The 21,949-nt window shown below is 45.4% G+C and overlaps 1 protein-coding gene across 1 annotated transcript in view; it reads right to left on the reverse strand.

Moving 5' to 3' along the window:
* The window catches only part of HAO2 (hydroxyacid oxidase 2), a 133,382-nt gene that overhangs the window by 38,583 nt on the left and 72,850 nt on the right, over positions 1 to 21,949 (reverse strand). The window contains exon 3 of the mRNA XM_081121489.1: positions 9,715 to 9,792. The gene's annotated coding sequence lies outside the window, so the exon portion shown is untranslated. The remainder of the gene's footprint in view (positions 1 to 9,714; positions 9,793 to 21,949) is intronic.

Genomic DNA, 21,949 nt, shown 5'->3' on the forward strand with positions numbered 1-21,949 from the left:
GCCGCCCGGCCCGGGGAGGCGGGCAGACAACACGCTGCCCCGGGGGTGGGGACTTGGGCGCCTGTCAGGGTAAGTCCCTTCCCCTGGCTCAGCTTCTTCGGGAATCGGAAGGACCCCGATTCAAACCCCGTTTCCATCTCTTGGGCTTTAGTGCATTTACCGATCCTCGCGTGTAAATGCGCACACAAGCCCCTTGCGCACAGATGCGGCCCATGCAAATGGCTTAGCACGGGACGCTAGGCAGTAAAATCATGAAGAGCTCATGGTTGCATTTTTATTATTTTCCTCATCTGTAAAATGTTGGTTTTGGACTAGATGCCTTTTAAGGCCACTGCTAGCTGTAAGCTGTGCACCCGAGTCGATGGTGCAGCTCAAGCAATGGGTCCTGCACAGCTGGCCACTCCCACCCAGCCAGGTGGCCGCTCAGGCACCTGGGACCCGAATTTCTCACGCTGGCCCTGACCAGGAGGATCCCAGGGCCGCAGGTGCGCGAAGTCGAGTGCCCCTGCTGAGTGCCTTCCTTCAGAGGCCCTGGGAGGGCTCCTACCTCCTATCACACCTGGGGGAGGGGCACCACCGAGTACTGGGTGGGACACCCTAGGCCTCTACTGAGAACCTGAGACTTCCAGGGTCATAGGAGCTTCTCTGGATCCCACTAGCACCCTTTTCACCCCGACGGCCAGGCCACCCTGTTCAGGCACCACACTAACCATGTGGAAGAGTGGAAGCAGGAAGTCCCCTTAATGGGCTCTGCTTCCCTTTTTAATATTGCACTCAACAGTTTTTGATCACCTGCTATGTGAAAGCCATCAAGAGCCTGTCATACAACCTTTCTGACAACTCTAAGCAGAACCCATCATATTCCAGCGACACCACTCTCCCCCCCTCCCCCCCAGCCTTCAAGCCCCTCAGTGGCAGCCAGAGAGGGGCAGGGTTCCTCTGTAGGAGACAAGGGAGGAGACCCCAGAACACAGAAATCTTTGTCCTAGGGACATTCTCAGTCTAGCTGAGAATAATAGAAAACACAACAGGCAGCTCAGGCGGGAGTCTCAAACCAGCATCCTCTGGAGGTCATACGGGACCTCTTCCTCTCCTGCCAGGCCACCTTCACTCACCTAACCCCCTCCAGGTCCTCCCTCCCACATTCTCTCAGACCATCACTTCCCTCCATCTCCGATTTCGGTCCATTTTCTTAACAATTTTATCTGAGGGGCTGCAGCAACCTCCTAACTTGGCTTCCTGTTTCCATTCCATACTGAAACCAGGGTGTCCACTATCCATACTGAAACCAGGGTGATCCTGCTTTCTTTTGAAATAACAGGTTTCCTCGTGATTACAATAGTAATCCACGTTGATTGTAGAAATATTAGAAAATTCCACAGGAATAAAGAAAAAAATTCCAATATTCCCCGGTTATTTCTCCACTCAAAGTTTGTGCCAGGTTCTCATTTTCTACATATTAAGATCCAGACTCCAAGACTGAGTAGTCAAGACCCCTGTGAACTGGCTCCACCTGCCTCTCCTGCATCTGCCTGAAACAATAGAGCTCAAACCTCAAATCCCAGCTACGCAGCAGTCTTCCAGTTCCCGACATAATGAACCATGTGGCTTCTTCTACTACATATTAGCAAACTCCTATTTGTACTTCAGAACCCAGTTTCAATGTTACTGGACATTAGCTTCCCAAGGCTGACTTAGAAATAATCTCCTTAGTGCTCCTAGAGTCATCTATGCTTCCACAGTTCTTGTAAATACCTTTCTTGTGGATCTTTAAAAAGCAGTGTGTTGAAATGATTTATTTACACACATATCATCCCATCAAAACTGTGAGGTCCTTACAAGTAAAGACCGTGTATTTCTGAAACCTAGTAAATGCCCAACACAATTAGGAGCTCAATAAAATGTGTTGATCGTTAAATTAATTAATGGAGCCCTTTCCTTTCCCACATGCTTCATGCATTACACTGATGGCCTCATACAAATTGTTCTACCAATTAAATGCTTATGTAAATGCTGTTATTACTTAACACTTGCCAATCCAAACAGATTATAAATATTTGCAATCTGCCACAGTGGCTATTTTAGCCCTAGGCATAAATATTTGTTGAATGACTGAATGATCTTCCCACAGACCTAGCAGAGGATGCAGCTCACAGCAAGTGGTTAAAGGTCCCAGTGAGGGATTCAGAGGTCTGGGCTCCAGTCTCCGCTTTTCCGAGCTATGCAAGTTACCATGGCTCACTGGGTCTTAGTGTCGTTGCTCATAAAATGTGGGGGTGGGTCCAAGTGATCTTGTCCTCTATGTCTTCAAAGGGCAATAAACTCATAAGTCGTCTTCCCAGCTGTGGTTTGAGCATGCCGGTGATGATGCCTAGCATTCATTAACTAAGTGCCGAAAAAGAATGCTCTCATTTCGTTCCCTCAAAACCCTATTGAATGACTATGATTGGCCCTGTTTTAAAAGTGATGTGATTAAAGGACATAGAAATTAAATGCCTTTCTCAAGATGAATCAGTAAGGGACAGAGCTGGGTGTGAACTCAGTAGATCTGATTCCAATCCTGGGATCTTGAGCAGATTATCTCTAAAGCCCCATCTCACCCCAATGTTCCCCAGGTCTCTAAACTCATGAATACAGAAGCATAGGCCGCCAGCCTGCATGACTCTGCGGCAGGCACCTAGGGTATCTCAGTCCTGCACTGCTGCTGGAGGGTTTCAGAGGGTACATACTTAGAGCGGGAGGGGCTTGGACCTGGGAGACACAAAACTTGAAAAGGAGCCCCAGTTCCATGGTGTGCTAGTGTGGGAACCTGGGCCCCCAAGCTCAACGAGACTCAGTGTTCTCCTCTCGAAAATGGTAACACTCCTAATCCTGCCATCTCCTCCTAGCCCACGGCACTGCTCTGAGGATCAAAAGAACACGAGTATGTGAGAGGGCTTTGTAAATTTAAAGTGCCGTACAAATATGAGTTATTATCATTTCCAGCTGGGGTTGTCTGGGACTACTTCAATGAGGGCATTATAAATGATTGATAAGACTTTATGTGGTATTTGTGCTTTCAGGGGGAACAAGTCTTAAGTCAAATGACTGGCTCTCTGGTTGGAATGCTGGCTGCAGCATCCTAGACAGAGGGATTTGGGCAACTGAATGGGGGTTGGGCCCAAATCCAAAATACCAGTCAGCTTAACTTCGAATCCAGGGTTAGGAGTTTCTATTAAATATTGATTATGATTTAGTTATTCATTGAACAAGTCAAAGAAAGTCAGTACTAATGTTAGCAAATTTTTATTTGAATGCTTACCTTGTATCAGGCATTGAACAAGTAGTTTGCATGTACATAAATGTAATCCTTATAACCACCTGATAACAGGATTATCTTTATGGGGATTCTGACTATCCCCATTTCCCAAATGAGAAAAATAAGCTGAGAAGTTCAGAAGCTTTTCTAGGGTCACACAGCTAACAAGTAGTGGAGTTTGGATTTGAACTGAGTCATTCTGATCCCAGAACCAGGAGGAACAAAGAAGATGTAAGAGGAGGGAGGGAAAAGAAAAGACCTAATGTGGGTGGAGCTACAAGTAATTAGGTAGCATTACAGTGCAAAGGCTGAGAGGGAGAGGTAAGATCGGAAGCTAGAGGTACAAGGAGGGTCTCGGTCATGTGTGCCCAAGAGCCTCTGTGACAAACAGAGGACTTAGGCTTTATTTTGTCGGTGACAGAGAGCCATAATGGCTTAAAGCAGAATTAGATTTATAATTTAGATATTCACTCTGACCCGAGTGGTGAGGGTGAACTTGATGGGTATAGGGCAGGGAAGGTGATAGGAAGAATGGTCACTACTCCAAATAAGAGATTATGAGCACTAGAATTAGGGGAGTCATAAGAGAGCTGATGAACAGACTGAAGAGGTAGGTAGGAGGTATTTTTAAGAAGGAGTTAGCGATTGGACTGAGGGGGAGTGAGCAGCACTGGGTGGTGTCTCAGTTGACACCGACATTTCTTGATTCAATGACTGGAGAGACTGGGGTGCTGCTAATAAAGGATTGGGACAGGAGCAATTCTGAGAAGTGGAGTTGTCCAGCAGCAGATTGGGGGGGAAATGCAAAACTCTGGGGAGCAGCCAGGGCTACAAATAGTGATTTGATTTGCTGAAAAAATAATTTATTAACTACTATATGTCGACATTAGGCTTCATGCTGGGCTTGGAAGTCAGGACAGGATAGGTTATGTTGCAGTAACAAACAATCCCTAAATCTTAGTGGCTTAAGACAAAAACAAAGTGTATTTCTCACTCATACTACATGCCACATATGTTTTATTCAGGGGCTCTGTTCCACATCATCGTTTAGGGAAAGGGCTGTGTTCCCGAGGCCATAGCCCCTAGAACCTATTCTAAAAGGAATGGAGGCAGTTCAGTTAGGGAGTCTATCTTGATCTCATTCCATTATTTAAAACGCTGAATAAATTTTCAATTGATGACTCTCTAGTTGGGTAAGAAAAGACCTGTGAAAGTACAGACTGTGATCACCGAAATGGCTCTCACGCTGTGTAAACTGTCAAACAAAAAGAGATATTTACTTATCCATTAATATCCTCGGGCAGAGGCCATATCAGAACTCGAGACGTTTATCCAACATGCAGGTGTTGCTAACTGATAAGACCTGAGGATTGAACTGGGAGCCCACATTTGTGGTTTCCTATTGCCCCGGGAGAAAGGGGTGTCATTAGTTCCTTTTTTGTTCTTTCACTGGAGAAAACTGACCTAAAAGTGAACAGTTGATGATATTTTGACCAGACAGCTGTTGAGCACTTGGCACTTCTGGGCAAGAGGAACATGGAAGAGACATTTGCTGAGTACCTGCTACATGCCGGGCAATTCCCAGACATCATTTCCCTTCATCTTTAAAACCACTTAGTAAAAGGGATCTTTTATCCTTGCTTTATAGAGGTGGCAAAATGGAATAGAAGCTCCCAGTTTGCAGGCTCCGGGGGCCCCATCCCCTTTGCTATCGGCTAAACCCACTCTGAACGCGGGCCCCCATTTCTGCTTCTCACGGTTGCTGTGCGTGTCTCAGTCCCATCAATCCCCAGCGGCGAGGAGGCAGATGAAAGGTGTCAGGGACCTGCAGATTACCGCGAGGCCTTCAGAGGGACTGGCCCCCAGCTTTGAGCCACATGCACCGAAGGGGCTGTTTCCATCTGCCGACCTGTCAGGCTGCCCCTCTCTTGGGCTTCTTTCCTCCCTCCTTGGAGTTTCTTCAATAAAACATTTCACTCCCTTGAAAAGCATCTCCCCTGAGTGGCACGGGGAGGGCCCAATCTGGTTCCATTTAGCTCTCTGGGGATGAGGGGGAGGCATCCTCCCCTCCACATAACTTTCCCAGCAAGTGGTATCTGTCTCCTCTCCCTCAAAAACTATGAAAAAAATAAATCTCGCTTAGCTTAGTCTCCCAACTCGCAGATCTCCTGAACCCCACTCCCCGCAGCCCGGCTTCACCCTGTCTCCTGGATCCTTAGGCTCCTGACTCCCAGGAAGACTGAAGGGCGAGGCTGCGTGTGGAGCCACCTTCTGGCCATGCCTGGAGCTGCACCTTTCTTAGCAGCTGTTTCAGGGAGGAGAGAGGCTCTGTTTTGTCTCTCCAGCTGGCCCCTGTCACCTCCTTACAGGACTTCTGGAAAAAGCAGCCATCAGCCCCCCTCCAAGGCTCCGGACTAATTAGCGCATTGGCAGTTTTTAAACCCACCCCCGCCCTAGTAATTCTAACGTGCAATCAGACTGAGAAAGCTGTAAATTCAGACCAGCCCTTCAACTCCCACTGGTTTTTAGACCCGAATAGTGGGATTTGAGGAACTTTCCCTCCTAAAGCATCTAGACCTGGAGAAACACATTTCTAAATTTAAAGTTTCAGACATGTGCAAACTCGGGGGGAGGGGTGGATATTTGATTGAGAGAAGTCAACCTCCCTAGTACCCCTCATGTTACTCTGCCTGCTTAGGCAGCTATTTAACATCTCCAAACCTCAGTTTTCACATCTGTGAAATGGGGACAACGAGCACACCTATCACGTAAGATTATTATGAGGAATAAATGAAATAATCCAGGCCCTCACACATAGCTGGAATTATATTAAAGACAACTATTGTATTACTGCTACATTTGTTGTCACTATAGTTCTTTATGTCACTCTTTGGATCAGCCATGGGACAGCTGGTGCACTCTTATCCTGACTCCAAGCTTGAGGCCTCCTTCTCTGTGAGCTGTAGGAAATATGGACTTGGTGCCTGAGACCCCACTAACAAACAAACAAAATCCCCATAAACCATCGCTTACCAGGTCCTGCCAATTCTCATTCTCTCTCTCTCCTTTTAAAAAATCCTCACCAGAAGATATGCTTTCATTGATTTGAGAGAGAGAGAGAGGAGGGAGAGAGAGAGAGAAACATCAATCGGCATGCGCCCCAACCAGGGATCAAACCTGTAACCTGGGTATGGGCCCTGGCCAGGTATCAAACCCACCACCCTTCGGTGTGCAGGATGACTCTCCAACCCACTGGGCCACAGCAGCCAGAGCTGTTCTTCTCATTCTTAAATCCGTCTTATGCGCATCCCCTCTGCTGCTACCCCCATTCAGACTCTCACATCTGGACTATTTTAACAGTCTCTTACTTGTCTCTATCTCTAATTCTGACTTCTCCAATCTCATGCACCATGTTACCACCAGGGAGACACAAATATAATTATGCTCAAAACTCTCCAGTGGGTTTCTATCATCCATCAGGTTGAACTGGGCTTACAGTAGACACTTGCAGGCAACACAAACTCATGGCATGGGCTGTTGGGAAAACAACATACACTCAGCTGTTTGCACTGTGACCTGTCTAGGGATGCTGCTTTTTAAACTGTGTAAACCAAACAAAACTCCTCTTACCCATGAAGCCCTCAGGTCTGAATCACCCCTGATCTACTATATCAACTCTAATTTCTTTCGTCTGTACCGCAAGGCCTGTCCTGATGTGGATCTTGTTACCTATCTAACCTGGTCCCAGCTTCTCTCTCCTTGAACTTTGCACCTGAGTAATCCTGAATTACTTACAGTCCCCTGAATAGGTCACGTGCTCTTATACCTTGTGTTTTTGCTCACGCTGTGCCCTCTGCATAGCACACTCTTTTACTTCGTGATACTCTGGCCAAATCTAGTTTACATTTGATAACAGTTCAAAGGCTAGCTATATATAGGTCCCCTAGATTAACATTGTAACATTGTTCTTCCTCTCCTACTCATAATCTGCTAATCAATTGTGACCAAAGTGCACTGAAAGTATTTATTTGCCAGTCTATTTTCTCCATTAGTCTCATAACTCCTTAAAGTCAGGGGTTGTCTTTTCATTTTAGTATTTCCAGCTCTTAGCATGGTGCCTGGCCTACAGTCTATTGACTGCCCAGGTGGAGAAATGGCCTTCGCTAACATTTCCAGTGCTTCCTAAATTCCAGGCACTGACTTAAGCATTTTGCATACATTATTTGTTTTAATCCCTATATTGATTGCACCAAAAATGAGAGGAAAGTCTTGGATGGGTCCATGTGTAGCATGCATAGGCTGTTCCTAGGTGCTCCATGCTCAGCTGAAAGTGATTAATGATGTCTGCAAGAGTAGGGTTGGGACCTCTGAGATGCTCCAGGGTGACCCAGAATTACCTCTATCCTACTATTGAAATTATTTTTCTAATTCCCTAATAAGTCTGAGAAGTTCTCAAGGACAAGTCTGTCTCAGAATTCTCAGCACCTGATATCATGCCTGGCACACAGTGGGGCCTGTGTAAATGTTAGGTAAATGAATGAATGCAAGTTCTCGTGGATCTTTTGCTACATGAGTCTGGGAAGCTCTGAAATCCTAGTTACAGGTCTCTGGCAGGCTCAGTGGTTTCTCTCACTTTCCCCCCCAGAAATGTGCGGGGTATCTTGGATACATAGGTTATATGTTGTTAACAACAACCATATGCTGTATTGGCAATGAAGGGAAAAAGAGAAAGAAAGATGGAATAGAGAAAAATAATATAAAACATGGAAAATAAAGTAATAAATAGAGGAATAAAGAAATTTCAAAACATTTGCAGCGATTACTACGGCTTTGAGCACAAATCTTCAACAAATTTCCTTTTCCTCTTTAAAAAATATTCCTGCAATTAAACTACATGGCCACCAGATGTCAGTAAAGTAATAACATGTGCCATCAAGGTTTTCCAAGGCCTGGAGTTGCACACTGCGTACAGCTTTAAGCTCAGTCTCCTTCAGAGATTTATGGTTATTTTACACTGATAGAAAACAAACTATCAAGACAGGTAACATTAGGGAAACAAAGCATAAAAACTTTTCAAGGAAAATATAAAAGTATCACGTTTCTTCAAATATCTAAATTGTATCATGGCTAAAATTCCTATCCCAAATTTCAACTTTATAGCTCTTTCAATAATTTCTGTCTAAGGTTGAATAGAGATACTGAGTAGTTCATGCACCTATTCAAACCCTTATCAATTCCTGTCTTCCCCCTTTCACCCCTGCCCTCCCGACCCCACCCCCACCGTAGCCTCTGTCATGCTCACCTTTTCAGGTAAGAGTTGAGAAGAGTTGACTTTGCAACCCCACTCGTCCCTGAGCTTTCGAATCCTCCCTCTTCTCCTTCATCCCTGCTTTCAAACAAGCCAATTCTTTCCTTTTTCTTTTTGATTTGTCTATTATAGCTGACAGTCAATATTATTTTATATTAGTTTCACGTGTACAGCATAGTAGTTAGACAGTTATATACCATGCAAAGCGACCCCCTCCCCATAAGTCTAGTACTCACCTGGCATCACATATAGTTATTGCAGTATTATTGACTGTCTTCCCTATGCTGTATTTTACATCCCCATGACTGTTTTGTAACCACCAAATTTATACTTCTTAATGCCTCCACCTTCACAGACTCATGGAGACAGAGAAGGAACTGATGGTTGCCAGATGGGAGGGGGGCTGGGAGGCTGAGTGGAAGAGGTAAAGGGATTAAGAAGCCATTTCTTTTCTAAGCACATCTCTTTCTTTTCATACTTTGCCAAATACAGCCAACTGAAACGAGCGTACGCTACACTATTCTGTTTCCCAACCTAGTCTCATAGGTCCATAAATGCCTCCAAAAGGCTGAAGGGGACAGTTTTACCAAATGCTTTCCCATTAAATAACATGGATTGTCCACTTTCCAGCCTCCAATATCAGCTTTGTCACCACCTACCCCCAGGCCTATAACCCAATGTCACATATTTTGGGGGTCACACTGGGGTGGGGTTTTTTTGGTTGTTGTTACAATAGCACCCTTCTTCCACTTCCAATATCTGTATCAGTCAGAATAGGCCAGGCTATGCTTTGATAAACAGCAACCCTAGAATTTTAGTGGTTCCATACAACAAAGGCCTATTGGTTATTCATGCTGTATGTTCAGTACAGATCAGCAGGGACGCTCTGCTTATTGCAATTCCACGGGGACCCGGTCTGACTGGGTCTCCATCACCATGCTTCCAACACAGAAGGGTCTCGCGTTGGCAATGAAACACTCCAGCCTAGAAGCAACACTCCCCACACGATTCACAACACCCCCCACAGCTCACTGGACGGAACTAGGCATATGGCCAAACTACATAGAAAGAGTTATATTAATCTGTTCCGTGGTTTTTATTTCCTTACCTCCATGTACACAAAGCAGGACACAGGTGGTGACGTCTGCACGCTCCATGGCTCCTCTGCGCACTTCCGTTCATTGGCCTGTGAAAAAAGCAAGGCGATATGATCCCGTTAGAGAGGTTCCCGCTGACCTTGGGGAGGGGAAGAGGCAGGCTGGAAATGGGTCCCAAGGACGGAGGTGAGGCAGCCGGCTAGGTCCAGGTGAGAGATGCTAAAGGGCGTGACCTGATGGATTTGAAGATTATGAAGAACAGTCAAGATCAAGACATTAATAGAACAGGAAAAGCTCCCACTCATAGAACAAGTGCAACTGTGGGTTGACGGTGAAGATTCTATTTTTCAGAAATGGTACAGATGTCACACTCAAGCTAAAACTGAAACACCAACCCAGAAACAAGCAGCCTGAGACACCTCTAAGACCAAACAGTGAGTGTTTCTGGACATGAAGGAGAACAGCCAACAGCTAAATTCTTTTGTCAACTGCTCCTCCTCTGAGCTTTGCCGACTGAGTTCTCATTCAAACAGTAGCTTGTCAGTAATATTGTGACAACTTTGAACGGTGGCAGATGATTCCTAGACTTGGTGTGGCGAGCACATCATAAGGTTTATAAATGTCAAATCACGGTATTGTACACCTGAAGGTAATATGTTTATTGAATACTATACTTCGATAAAATAAAAAAAATTAAAAAGCAGTAGCTTGTAACCTCAGATTTCTACAACTTGCAGCTACTCATGGCTGTGAAGTTGACCCTAACTCTACAGAAACAGATGCAAGGACATATTTTTCTATCTCTCTGTCCTTACACTGTGGTTCTTTCATTTTCCTCTCAAGGTCTCCTTTTGACGAAAACTCTGTGTGTTGGGGAAGGAGGCCATTTCTGTTTTGCTACCCAAATTCCTCCTCGGTCAAGTTCCTTAGTTTCCTTTGGAAGGGTTATTGCCACAGAACCTTCCGACATCATTATTAGGCTTGGTTTTGGTTAATGTCTGTTAATGATCTGGAGAGAGGTGATAACTGCATATTAATGAGATTCACAAAGGAGCCAAATTGAAAGCTGTTGCAGACTCCAGTGGTGACAGCAATAAACTTGAACTCTGCAGAGGGCTAACAGTCGGGGACAATGCAGTGCGGCGAAACCAGCACATGATGCTGGCACTTAGCAGTTTAGACATTGTATTTTTTTAAAAAAGGAAAGAAGCCATGTAGAAAGCAGAAGTCAACCAAAGAGTCTTAAAGATAAAATGGGGAAAAAAACCCCAAAGATGCTGAGGTTGCAAAAACTAGTCACTGAGAGAGGATGCTGTCGTCCCATTGACCTCCGCTTTACATGCCTCCCCCTCAACAACGCTCACACGATCCAGGTCTAGCAAGATGGTGTCTCCTAGAGCACAGCTTTTGGTTTTGGTGTAGATACGTAACTTGACTTTGTCTAATGAGACTCATTTCTGGGATTTTTTTAATTTTTATTTTACTGGAAATAGTGTGAAAATAAGAAGCTTTCTTTCTACGAGGACTGCAAGTTATACAGCTGCAAGTTATACAGGTAATTTAAGCCTGGAGCTGTCAAGAGAACAGAGAAGCCCTGGCTGTGATTGAAACCACACAGACAAAAGCTGAGCTGCCAGTGGGGGGAGAGAGAGAGGGAGGGAGGGAGGGAGGGAGGGGGAATGAGCGTTGGCTCACAGGAGGGTGGGGGCTGGCAAGTAGGAAATTTATAGGGCAGGCTAGCAACTCGGGCAGGAGCTAATGTTGCAGTCTCGAGGCAGAATTTCTTCTCCAGAAAAACCTCAGGTTTTGCTTTCCGGGCCTTTCAAATGATTGGAGGAGACCTCCCCACATTATTGAGGGTAATTTCCTTTGATTATAGATGCTAACCACATCTACAAAATACCTTCACACAAAAACTCTCCAGAATACTGCACAGCAACACCTAGACTGCGGTTCGGTTATATAACTGGGCACTGCGGCCTAGCCAAATTGGCACATGAAACTAACGATTAAGGAGTCAAGACAGTGTGGTATTGGCATGAAGACAAACAAAAGGATTGATGGAATAGAAGAGTCTGGAAATAGAAGTACACACATATGGATAACTGATTTCAACAAAGATGTAATGGCAGACAGTGGTGAAAAATGATCTTTTATACAGTAGACCAATTGGATATCCATGTGCAAAAAATGAACTTTGATTCATATCTCTCGCCATATAAAAAATTAAATCAAAATGGATCACAGACCTCAATGTAAATCCTAAAATGATACAATTTCTAGAAGAAATGTTAGGAGAAAACCTTGTTAACATGGGTTAGGTAAAGATTTCTTAGCTACAATACCAAAAGAACAAATTAATAAATTGGACTTTACTAAAAATTTTTTTTAAACACTGTTAAGAGAGTGAAAAGATAAACCACAGACTGTATTTGCAAAGCATGTATCTGATCAATGAATTGTGTCCAGTCTTTAGAAAGAACTCTCAAAACTCAACATTAAAAAATATACAAGACGATTAAAAAATGGCAAATAAGCATGTGAAAAGACACTCAGCACTGGTAGTCATTAAGGACATGCAAATTAGAACTACAGTGATTAAGGACATGCAAATTAGAACTACAACGAGATTTGACTACACCCCTATCTGATTGGCTGAAATAAAAAGACAGATCACACCTGGTGATGGGCAAGGATGGGAAGGGGGAACTGGTGGATGTAATGTGGGCCAAGCTCTTTGAAAAAAAAATTGGGGGAGTTTTATAAAATGTTAAACATGCACCTAGTGTATGATGCCAACATTCCACTCCTACGTATTGACCCAGGAGAAATGCAGACATTTGTCTATAAAAAGAGTTGTACGTGGATGCTCATAGGAGCTTTACTTGTAACAGCCCCAAACTAAAAACAACCCAAATATTCATCAGCAGGTGAATGGATACACAAACTCTGGTATATCCATAGAATGGAATACTATTCAGCAAAAAAAGAAATGAATTATTGATATATGAGAGAAGATGAACGAATATTACGCTGACTGAAAGAAGCCAATGCATACTGTATGATTCCATTTATATAAAAGTCTGAAGCATGCAAACTAATATATTGTGACAGAAAGCAGATCCGTGTTTGCCTGGGGATGGTAGGAGGAGTGAGAAGGAGGGGTTACAAAGAAGCTCACGGAAACTTTCGGAGGGGGGGTGATGAATATGTTCATTATCTTAATTACAGCGTTGATTTTGTGGGTATACGCACATGTCAAAACTTATCAAGCTGCACACTTTAAATCTGTGCAGTTCTATGTCAATTATACCTCAATAAAGATGTTAAATAAAAGTCACTGTAGGCGAATGACAGAGGATTTCAAACCAAGTAACTAAAGAACCCCAGGAGCTAAAGTCGCATATTTTTCAGCTTACAAATTCTTAAGTGGAGTTTGGAATCTCAAGTTCTAACTATGCCACTTTTAACTTCTCTGAGTCCCATATTTATCATTTGTAAAATGGGAGTAATGTATTTTTTTTACTCTGCTACCTACCTCAAGGGGGTTATTGTGAGGACCAACGGCAATAATCCATGTGAAAGTGCTCTGCAAACTACTTAAATGTCAGCTATGGGTGTAGCTGTGGCATGCCATCTGTGTATTATTCTTGCCCAATAGATACGCTTCATGCCAGCTCAACCCTTAATAGCCCGAATATAAAGGATAATTAATTGTACAAGTTGCTCAAATAGCAGTGAAACCCGGTATTCAAGGCATGACATAGCCTAAATACATAACAGATTTTGGAATAAATCACTTTCAGCCCAAACTAGAATGGGGGAAACAGACAGATGCCTTCACACATATGCCAAGCAAGTCAGACCCACGCAAACAGGATGGAGTTCAGGGCAAGGCAAAACAGCCAGTATGAAGGCTTTCTGTGTTTCCTGCCAGAGGCTGTTACAGGGAGCAGTGACCCCATAACATGGCTGGCCCCGGTGCTGAGAGGCTCTCTGCATTTAGAGCCAAACTTACTTGGAAATTAACTGTTTTATTATTGGCCTCTCACATTTGCCAAGGAGACTAATGGGGCCACAAATCACACTCATTTACCTCAAGTTAAAAATGACAAAAATAGAAATAAGTAAATATGCTCAGTGTCACCCTCCTGCTGTTCTCCCCGTGAGCATTGTTAATTACCTGATCTTAAATCACTGCTGGCACTTTCCTCATGATTTGGATTCATTTGAAATTATTGGAATTCCCCCCACCCCCATCCTCTCCACGGACCTTGGATATGTAGGACCCACTGTTTGAGGCTGGCTTTCCACTCTGACCTACTTAGGGGGAACCCTTTGGGGTGGGGCTACTTCTGGACAGGGCTGCATAGGACACCACACAACAGCAGGGTTAGCATTCCCTGGTTGAGCTGTGCCTGAAAGAAGCATCTGGGAAACAAAGCGGGGAGTCTGAGACATGACTCAGATGGGAGGAAGGACAGGATGGCGGAAGTATGTGTGTGTGTGTGTGTAGAGGGGACAAGAGCAGAATCAAAGAAAAAGTGGGAAGAAGTCAGAGAACAATGTGGCCTCAAAAGCTGGATGGCCAGTAATAAGTCAAGGAACAGACATAAGAAATGTCTGACCAACTAATGTCTCTGAGGAGGCCAGGCCCTTTTCTGTGAGATTCCATGCACTTCACTGGTTTCCTAAGAGACTGGGTGGGTGCACTGGTCACCAGGGACTCCAGAGGCTTGTCTGGCTGGGGTTCCCCTCATCCAGCTTTTATGTAACAGTGGGGAATTGTAACAGTGGGGAATTATAACCTACCCCACCATTCTTTTGACATTGTTTCTGTAAATGCTGACTCTGACCAATATGTAGCTTGTAGATAAACAGTATGTTTGTATAAGAATCCTAGGAACTAACTTCAGGAGATACAGACACCGACCTTTAATCATCCCAATTCCAGGAGATTTGCTGACCTTCAACCGTAGAACCAGGATGACACACACCAGACCATTGCTTGACCAGTTGGGAGATCCTTATCAGAATGGACTGTGCTGGCCTGCACGTAGAGAACTTTTCAACTCCTTCCCCTTGATTTCTTTGTTCTGCTTTCCCTCTCCATTCTTATAAAAACCTCTGCCTGCACTGAGGTGAAGAGATGGGCTTTGGACAAGAGTCCCTCATCTTCTCAGGTCACCAGCACTTGAATAAACCTTTCCTTTCTCGCCAGCACCTGTCTCACAAGTTCGGCTTTTGTGGTGGCAGGCAGCTGAACCTTGGTTTTGGTTACACTTAGACTGAGAGGAGTGGGCAGGCAGCTTGTGGAAATTCATAGGTATCTTCACAAGCTCTACGTAGAGACAACATTGCAGCAATTACTGTGTCTGGAAGAAGTATAGCTTGGCCCAAAGGATCTCTTTTGGGGTTGGGAAATACGTCTCTGTCTCCCAATATATCAGTCTTGGCTCAACCAAGAAATACTGAGAGTTTGAGGTACTTGAGCATTGCCCTAGGCAGATTGTGCTCTCAGGTAGTCCTAAAGCCCAGTAAAGGGGGTCCTGGTAGAACTTGTCATTTCCACAAGGAGAGTGCTGCTTTCAGGGATGCTGGAAAGACCCACTGCAAAACAAAACAAAATTCCTCTGTCGATGCTGCAGTTTATCACAAAAGATTTACTTACTAGTGTTGAGTTTGCATCTTTCTGAAATCTTCTGGGATATTGTTAAGAGGAATGAGCCACCAAGTCTCTGGCCCCCGATTTTACATTCACCATGGTTAGAGGGGTTGACCATAAGTCTGAATCACCAGAGCCCTGTGTCCTGCAGAAGAGGGAACTCCCAATGGGGACAAAGGACATAAAAAATGGAGGGGACATGGAAGTAGGCCAGAAAGGGTCAAAGTAGGCCACTCATGTCACCTTTTTACTCAGTGTCAGGAATCCAGTGTCTGCCTTCACTGATTGGAAGTTACTGTTGGGTGGTAAATGTGGTATCATTAAACTTCAGATAAAGATGCATGGAGAAGAAGGATACCCATAGCCAGATGGGAGCCCCATTTTGTGATCACTGTGGAAGGGACAGATTCCAGGCTTTGGCAATGAGTGCTTCCCTGGCTAAGGCACCACTCACAGGGCTCCAAAAGAGCGAGCCCAAGCTCAGCCAAGCCAGGCGCATCTCTACTGCCAACAAACACCATTCCCCATGTTTCCATGGCGCCTTGAGCAAAGCCAGCCTGTCCGTGCTGGGTGCTGGTTCTGCCAAATGTCTGGTAGGGGACTGGCTAGGAAGCCCAGCCCTGAAAGGACTGTAATTTGAAATAAAAAGCATGGAACCCTGCCAGATCCTGGAGATTCCTTCTTGTCCCATGCTGTGAGAAGGCTTTCTTGTGAGCCAAAGCTGTTCCTGCAAGCTCCATGCTAAATGAGTGAAAGTGTGCTTCTCTGACTGGGGGCACATATTCCCATGGGGGCATGGGACAGATGGCAAATTGGGACAGGGGGCTACAGGAAAATTATCTGCATCCTCTTATAGGGGCAATTTTCCTCAATGGGAAATAGTTGAAAACCTTTTTCTGTGTGTGGAATATAATCAAAATTATACATGAAATTTGAAGCAGTCATTCCAAGCTTTCTTCCTGGGAGTTTGGGAGGTGGTATCTCCTAGACTCTCAGGAGTCACCTCTCACAGAAGGATGGCTTAATCCTCAAGCCCACCATGGTTTTGAGGCACTTCTCAGACATCCTATGGGTTCATACTAGCCGTTTCTGAATTGTTGATCAGTCTATCCCAACATTCTCTAAGGTTTTGCATTCCAGTAACATGAAGACAGCCACCTCCATCCAAAGGTACCTTTGGTCAATTATCAGCCATATGTACTTCAGTGTGGACAGCATCCAGAGACTCCTCCAGCAAAGGCAAGACTTGGTGAAAGGGAGAAAGGAACACTCCCTAAGTGGCTCAGCATCAGAAAAGCTGGTGGAGTTAGAACAAATTTCCTAAATTTCACGACTTCGATGAAGACTAGTCTTAGAGTCACATGATGCAATAGCTCTGTCTGCATACACTCAGCCCAATATTTGCCCACAGCCTCCCCTAGAGATGTGCCCTGGTAGGGTTTGAGCCTCACTTCATTACAACTGTATTTTGACGAGTCGCATGAGCTAGCAAGAGGGGTTCTTATATAGTAGAGTGACCACCAACATTGTCACCCAACATTTCCGTCTGCTCAGGGACAGATCCAGATTTTGTGTAGCATGAAGTGTATACAATTTTGGAGGGGGTTCCTAATGAAGAAAAATATGCAAAAAATAGTTGACCTTTACAAATTTACAAAAACATATGAAGAACAGATTGTTAGGCTCTCCCAAGGACGGGAACCGTTCTGTACAACTGAGGGACTGGAGCTTAAACCTCGTTGGCTGTATGGTAATCTGCCCCTGCTCCTATGCTTGAATGTATACTTGCTGGGGGGAGGGGCGGTGCAGGGATTGCCAGTGATATATTATTTTCTCTCCCAGATGTAACAATCTGTATTATTCCAAGCTGCATCTCATTTTATAGCTTCCTGCCCGAATTTTCCAGTCTCTTTGGGTTCGTATCTATTTCTTCTTCCTGGCTGGGCTTTCGAACAGCTCCTTGGGAGATATTCAGGGGCATTCAAACAATGGGCTTGGCCCGGGAAGCAAGGAATTTCCTGAAAGACAGCAGGCGTCTCTGGTGGGTTGTTGGGATAGACTGATCAACAATTTTTAACACTGGAGATGGAGTTGTACCAGTCCATGCCAAGAGCCTTTTAGAGGCAGCTCATATGGAAACCATCAGTCCCCGTCCCACCCATCAGCTAGCTTGAAGGCAGCCAAGCCTGGGGACCAGAGCTGCCATGGCAAAGAACAAAAGTACCATGTGCCCCAAACAAGCCAGGAATGCAATGGGAGCTTCACCCCCACACACACATTCTCTATTCTCCCATCGAGTCACCAAAAAAAAATGGGTATGATAAAAATTGGCTGTATTTGTTAGTACTCACACAGGTTATACTAACATCAAGGTGAAACTTGTCACAAACCAGTTTACGTCGCTTTCAGCCTTACTATACTTCAAAGGCCTCCCATTGCATTTATAATAATTTCCAAATTCTAAGTACTACTGGCTCCTCTCATCCTACTCTTTCTCACTTGCCAAGATCAGACTGCACTAAAATTATGCTTCTTCGATGTGCTCTGTGCTCTTTCTTTCTTGGCTTCACACACGCCTTTACCTCTGTCACTCACATCAGCTTTTCAATTAGTTAACTCTTACTCATCCTAAGTTCTCAACCTGGGGACACACTCTGTACTCCACACACTCATCACATTGTACATTTATCTCCTGTTTCATGCCTAAACTAGAAGCTCTGTGTTTCAATGACCTACTCCAATGCAACAAACCATCCCAAACTTGGTGGCCTAAAACAAGATATTGACTCTCACGATTCTGCAGGACGACTGCCCTCAGCTGGGTGATTCTCCTGCTCTGAAAGGTGTTGACTGTCATTTCAGTCATGTGGGGCTGGACTGGGTTGCCGTGTCTAAGACAGATAACCATAGAGCTCTAGGTGGGTCAGGCTCTCAGCTGGAAGTGCAACTGGGGGTTGCCTGGAGTGCCTCCATATGGCCTCTCCACGTGACTTGGGCTTCTCACAGCAGAGTTGCTGGAACTAAGAGGAAGAAAGTAGAAACGGCAAGTCTTCTTAGAATCTAAGCTCAGAAGCCCCAGGACTTGGTCACTTGGTCAAAGCAGTCACGAATCCAAGGGGAGGAGAAATACACACGTATCAGCAAAGGAGTGGTAGGCACACAGAGGAAGGGAAAACAGTGGTGGCAGCCATCTGACAGCAGTGACTACTCTGTCTTGCTCCCCAGCACCTGGCCCAGGGCCTAACCACCAAGGCTTGGTGCTCTGTCCATTCGGTCAACGCCTCTCTCTAATTGTGTGCTAATGCCTAGGTTTGGTCTTTGTGTTTGATGTATGCCCTACTCTCCAGGTCACGTGGGTTGAGTTTTCCTCTTTATGGTCTGCCAAAAGTAAAAGTAACAACCTCAATGGCCTATGACTTAAATTAAGAGATTCATGACTCATAACCAAAATAGGACTTGATGCCACAGGAACACTCTATGCATTAGCTGAGGGTAAGCCGATTCTTAGGGCCTCCAGGAACAGCTCCCTCTCCACTGCCTCCTCATTTCTGTTTCTGTAACTAGCACTGACCATCAGAGTAGGGCAAAGAATGAGGATCGGAGATTGAGGTTCTGCAGTCAGGTGACATGCACCTGGAACCTGGCCACTCCAGATCTCTTTGGGCCAACTTCATGGTTTCTACAGAACTTGGTGTGATCAGAAATGTTTCCTGGCCACTCTCTCATTGGTTAGCAGGACATGGGATGCCATTGCTCCTCCAATCACCAGGAAGGAAGGAAGGAGTGCGGAAGCCAATTGCCGCTGGAACTACAGGCAGCACATTAAGTATGGGGTTGGCTGCCACCATCACAGTCCTAGTTGGTGCCACAGGCTGGCTGAGGAGGGACAGGGAATTGAGGGCAGTTACATCATCCTAGGAACAGAGTGTCTGGGGGAACAAGACTTCTCTCTTCCTCGTATCTTCTGTTGCAACCAACTCAGGCTCACACTTTCCAGGCTCTCCCTCACCCAACCTCGAGATACAGAAATGAGGTGATCAGAGGTTTCAATTCACGACACCCTCCTCAGGTCCCAGCAGACTATAAGATTTCAGGTTCAAAGTTCCTTCCTTCCTCCCACATTGTGAAGATGTTAATTACCCCTCTGGCTTCTTGTTTTTGATGTTGAAGTCTGATATCAGTTAGATGCCTGTTCTTTTGTAGTCAGTCTTCCTTTCTCCCTAGAAGCTGTTACTGATGCTCTTAATTTTCATTATAATGTGTTTTGGGGAGAATTTTCTTTTCTGATCAATCCTGTTCAGTATTGAAGGCTGAGAATCAGGTTGTTCCCCAATCTATGAGGCCCACTAACTAGCACAGAGGGCAGATGGCCACGAACCCCCTGTGTATTCAAAACTGCATATATTAAACTTTTCAGAATGTATGGGTGTGGTAAACATTGTAAACAGGCTTTGCGGACTACTATAGGTAGTAGGTAAACATTTGTGAGTGAGCAAGTGAGTGAATGAGTGCGTAGCGCATTGCCTAGCACATAGTAAATTCAAGGAAGCTATTATTATTAACAGAAGTGCCATGTGAGACAAGAAAGACGCAGAAGACTTGATCCCTGCCTTGAGGAGCTCTTAGTCTAGTACTTATCACATCAAAACGTATGTTTGAAATACAGGAGAATCATAGAAGAGAGAGCTACTAACTCTCAGAGAGGCCTTCGCAGAGGAAAAAGGAGCTGCGTTTTAAGGGTAAGATAGGGCAGGAAAACAGGACAGGATGGGACAGCAAGGAAGTAGGGGAAAGGCATTCTAGCCCAAGAGAAAAGCTTAGGCCAAAGCCCAAACGGGGTGGGCCATCATCAATTCATTGTGGCTTCAGTGGGGACAAGAGGGAGGAAGAGATGATCTCGACTTAATCCCCACACAGTGGTTTTGGTTCACTCGACCCCCCACGGTGCCCTGAGTAGGTTTTACAGGTGAGGGGACTGGGCTGAGAATGGTTAAGGGGCTCGTCAAAGTCACCTGGATGGGAGCGCAGAGCCAGGTGATGAGCCCAGGCTGTCTGTCCCCAAGTCACATCTTCAGACATCAGAGAGCATCAGGTACAAGGACGCGGTAAATTCCCCACCTTTGGTTTTGCCCTTCGCCTCTATCTCCGAAGGAATGGCAGGGAGGGAACACCATCAAGGAAAGGGCTCCGGGGCAAGGACAATGCAGGGCCTCTACCTTGCTCCCCACAAACGGGAGCCAGGCTGCCCAGCCCTGGACTCACAGACAACCAAGGGGGGCCTTGGGAGCAGGGCCGCGAGTCCCACTCCCGCTCAGGGCCAGAGGAAGACTTAGAAGCCCTAAGCCCCGAAAAGAGGATGGTTCTCTTCTTAAGTATGGAAAGTGAAAAGAATTAGGAAAGCATAAAGTAATTATAAGGAAATCCAACAGCATTCTCCCTCCTTTTTTCCCTTCCGAAGGACAACTCTCATTTTATAAAACCATCCTAAGAAAGTATTTGGGGGGTCTGAGTGCTGTTAAGAGCTAATTCCCCATTTGGCAGATGAGTTCAGTCACGGGGTGGGCGTGAGGATGGGGTGGAGGTAGGGAGGAAGGGGGGTTGGGGATGATAAATCCGGGGATTTTCAGAGCCCTGGATCTGGCCTGGGAAGTGAGCAGGCCTGACTCATGGAAGTCTCGGTTTTTCCATGAGAAGCACTTTCCCGGGGCAAATTCTGAATGCAGCCTGAAATCAAGACTGTTAAGAAGCACGTTCCTTTGGGGCATAAGTGCCATGTGTGCAGCTTAAACCATTTGTCTTATAAGCGAGAGAAAATTGGTGGTTAGATATTTTCTCTGGAGAGAGGCTAACTGGAGTTTGTCCTGTGGTTCTTCAATACCACTAGCAAATCTAGGGCCATTGCCCAGAGCTCCCCTAACTTGGCCAAAGGGAAACCCAGGGCTTGCAATCAGCTGAGGTTGCTGTGGGCGATGCTTCCAAGAAAGAGAGGGCGCTCTCAGCTCGAAATGACGTGTTTCATGCCAAACCTCCCCCTTTTCATACCTGCTCAAAGCTCCAAAATTTGGCATGAGGAAGGCGTATGAACTCGAAATGCAGAATCAGGGCTGTTTGGGCAGAAAAGCAAGCTTGAAGAGAGGCCTCATAATGCAGAGCGGTATAGAGCAGGAGAGAGCAAATTTACACTCCAATTCCTTTACCTGTGAAATTTCCTAATGGGTCTGAAGGGAGCTGGCGATGGCCGCGATGTCCAGCGAGGAGAACCTGGTCAGCGCAGGTTAAAGCAGTGTGGGCGACCTGACCTCTAGGAAGCTTAATATCAGGTCTAATGAAATGCAACAGGCCTGACATCAGAGCCTGTCTCTGACCACACATCAAAGGGAAGGAAGTGGATGCTTTGATCCTCTGTCATTGCTTTCTACAGAAAGCTTTCAGAAAAGGAGGTGGGAGTGGGGGGGCAAGGACCTGAGGTTTTCTTTCTGGTGTTAATGCTCTCCCAGTTATGGAAAAGGGGCAGGCGGGACAGGCGCGGTGTAGGGAGTTTGGAAGTCAGGCTTTGAGTGATTTTCTGAGTGTGACTTCCA

This window comes from Miniopterus schreibersii (assembly GCF_964146895.1).
Source record: "Miniopterus schreibersii genome assembly, chromosome: 19".
NCBI lineage: Eukaryota > Metazoa > Chordata > Mammalia > Chiroptera > Miniopteridae > Miniopterus > Miniopterus schreibersii.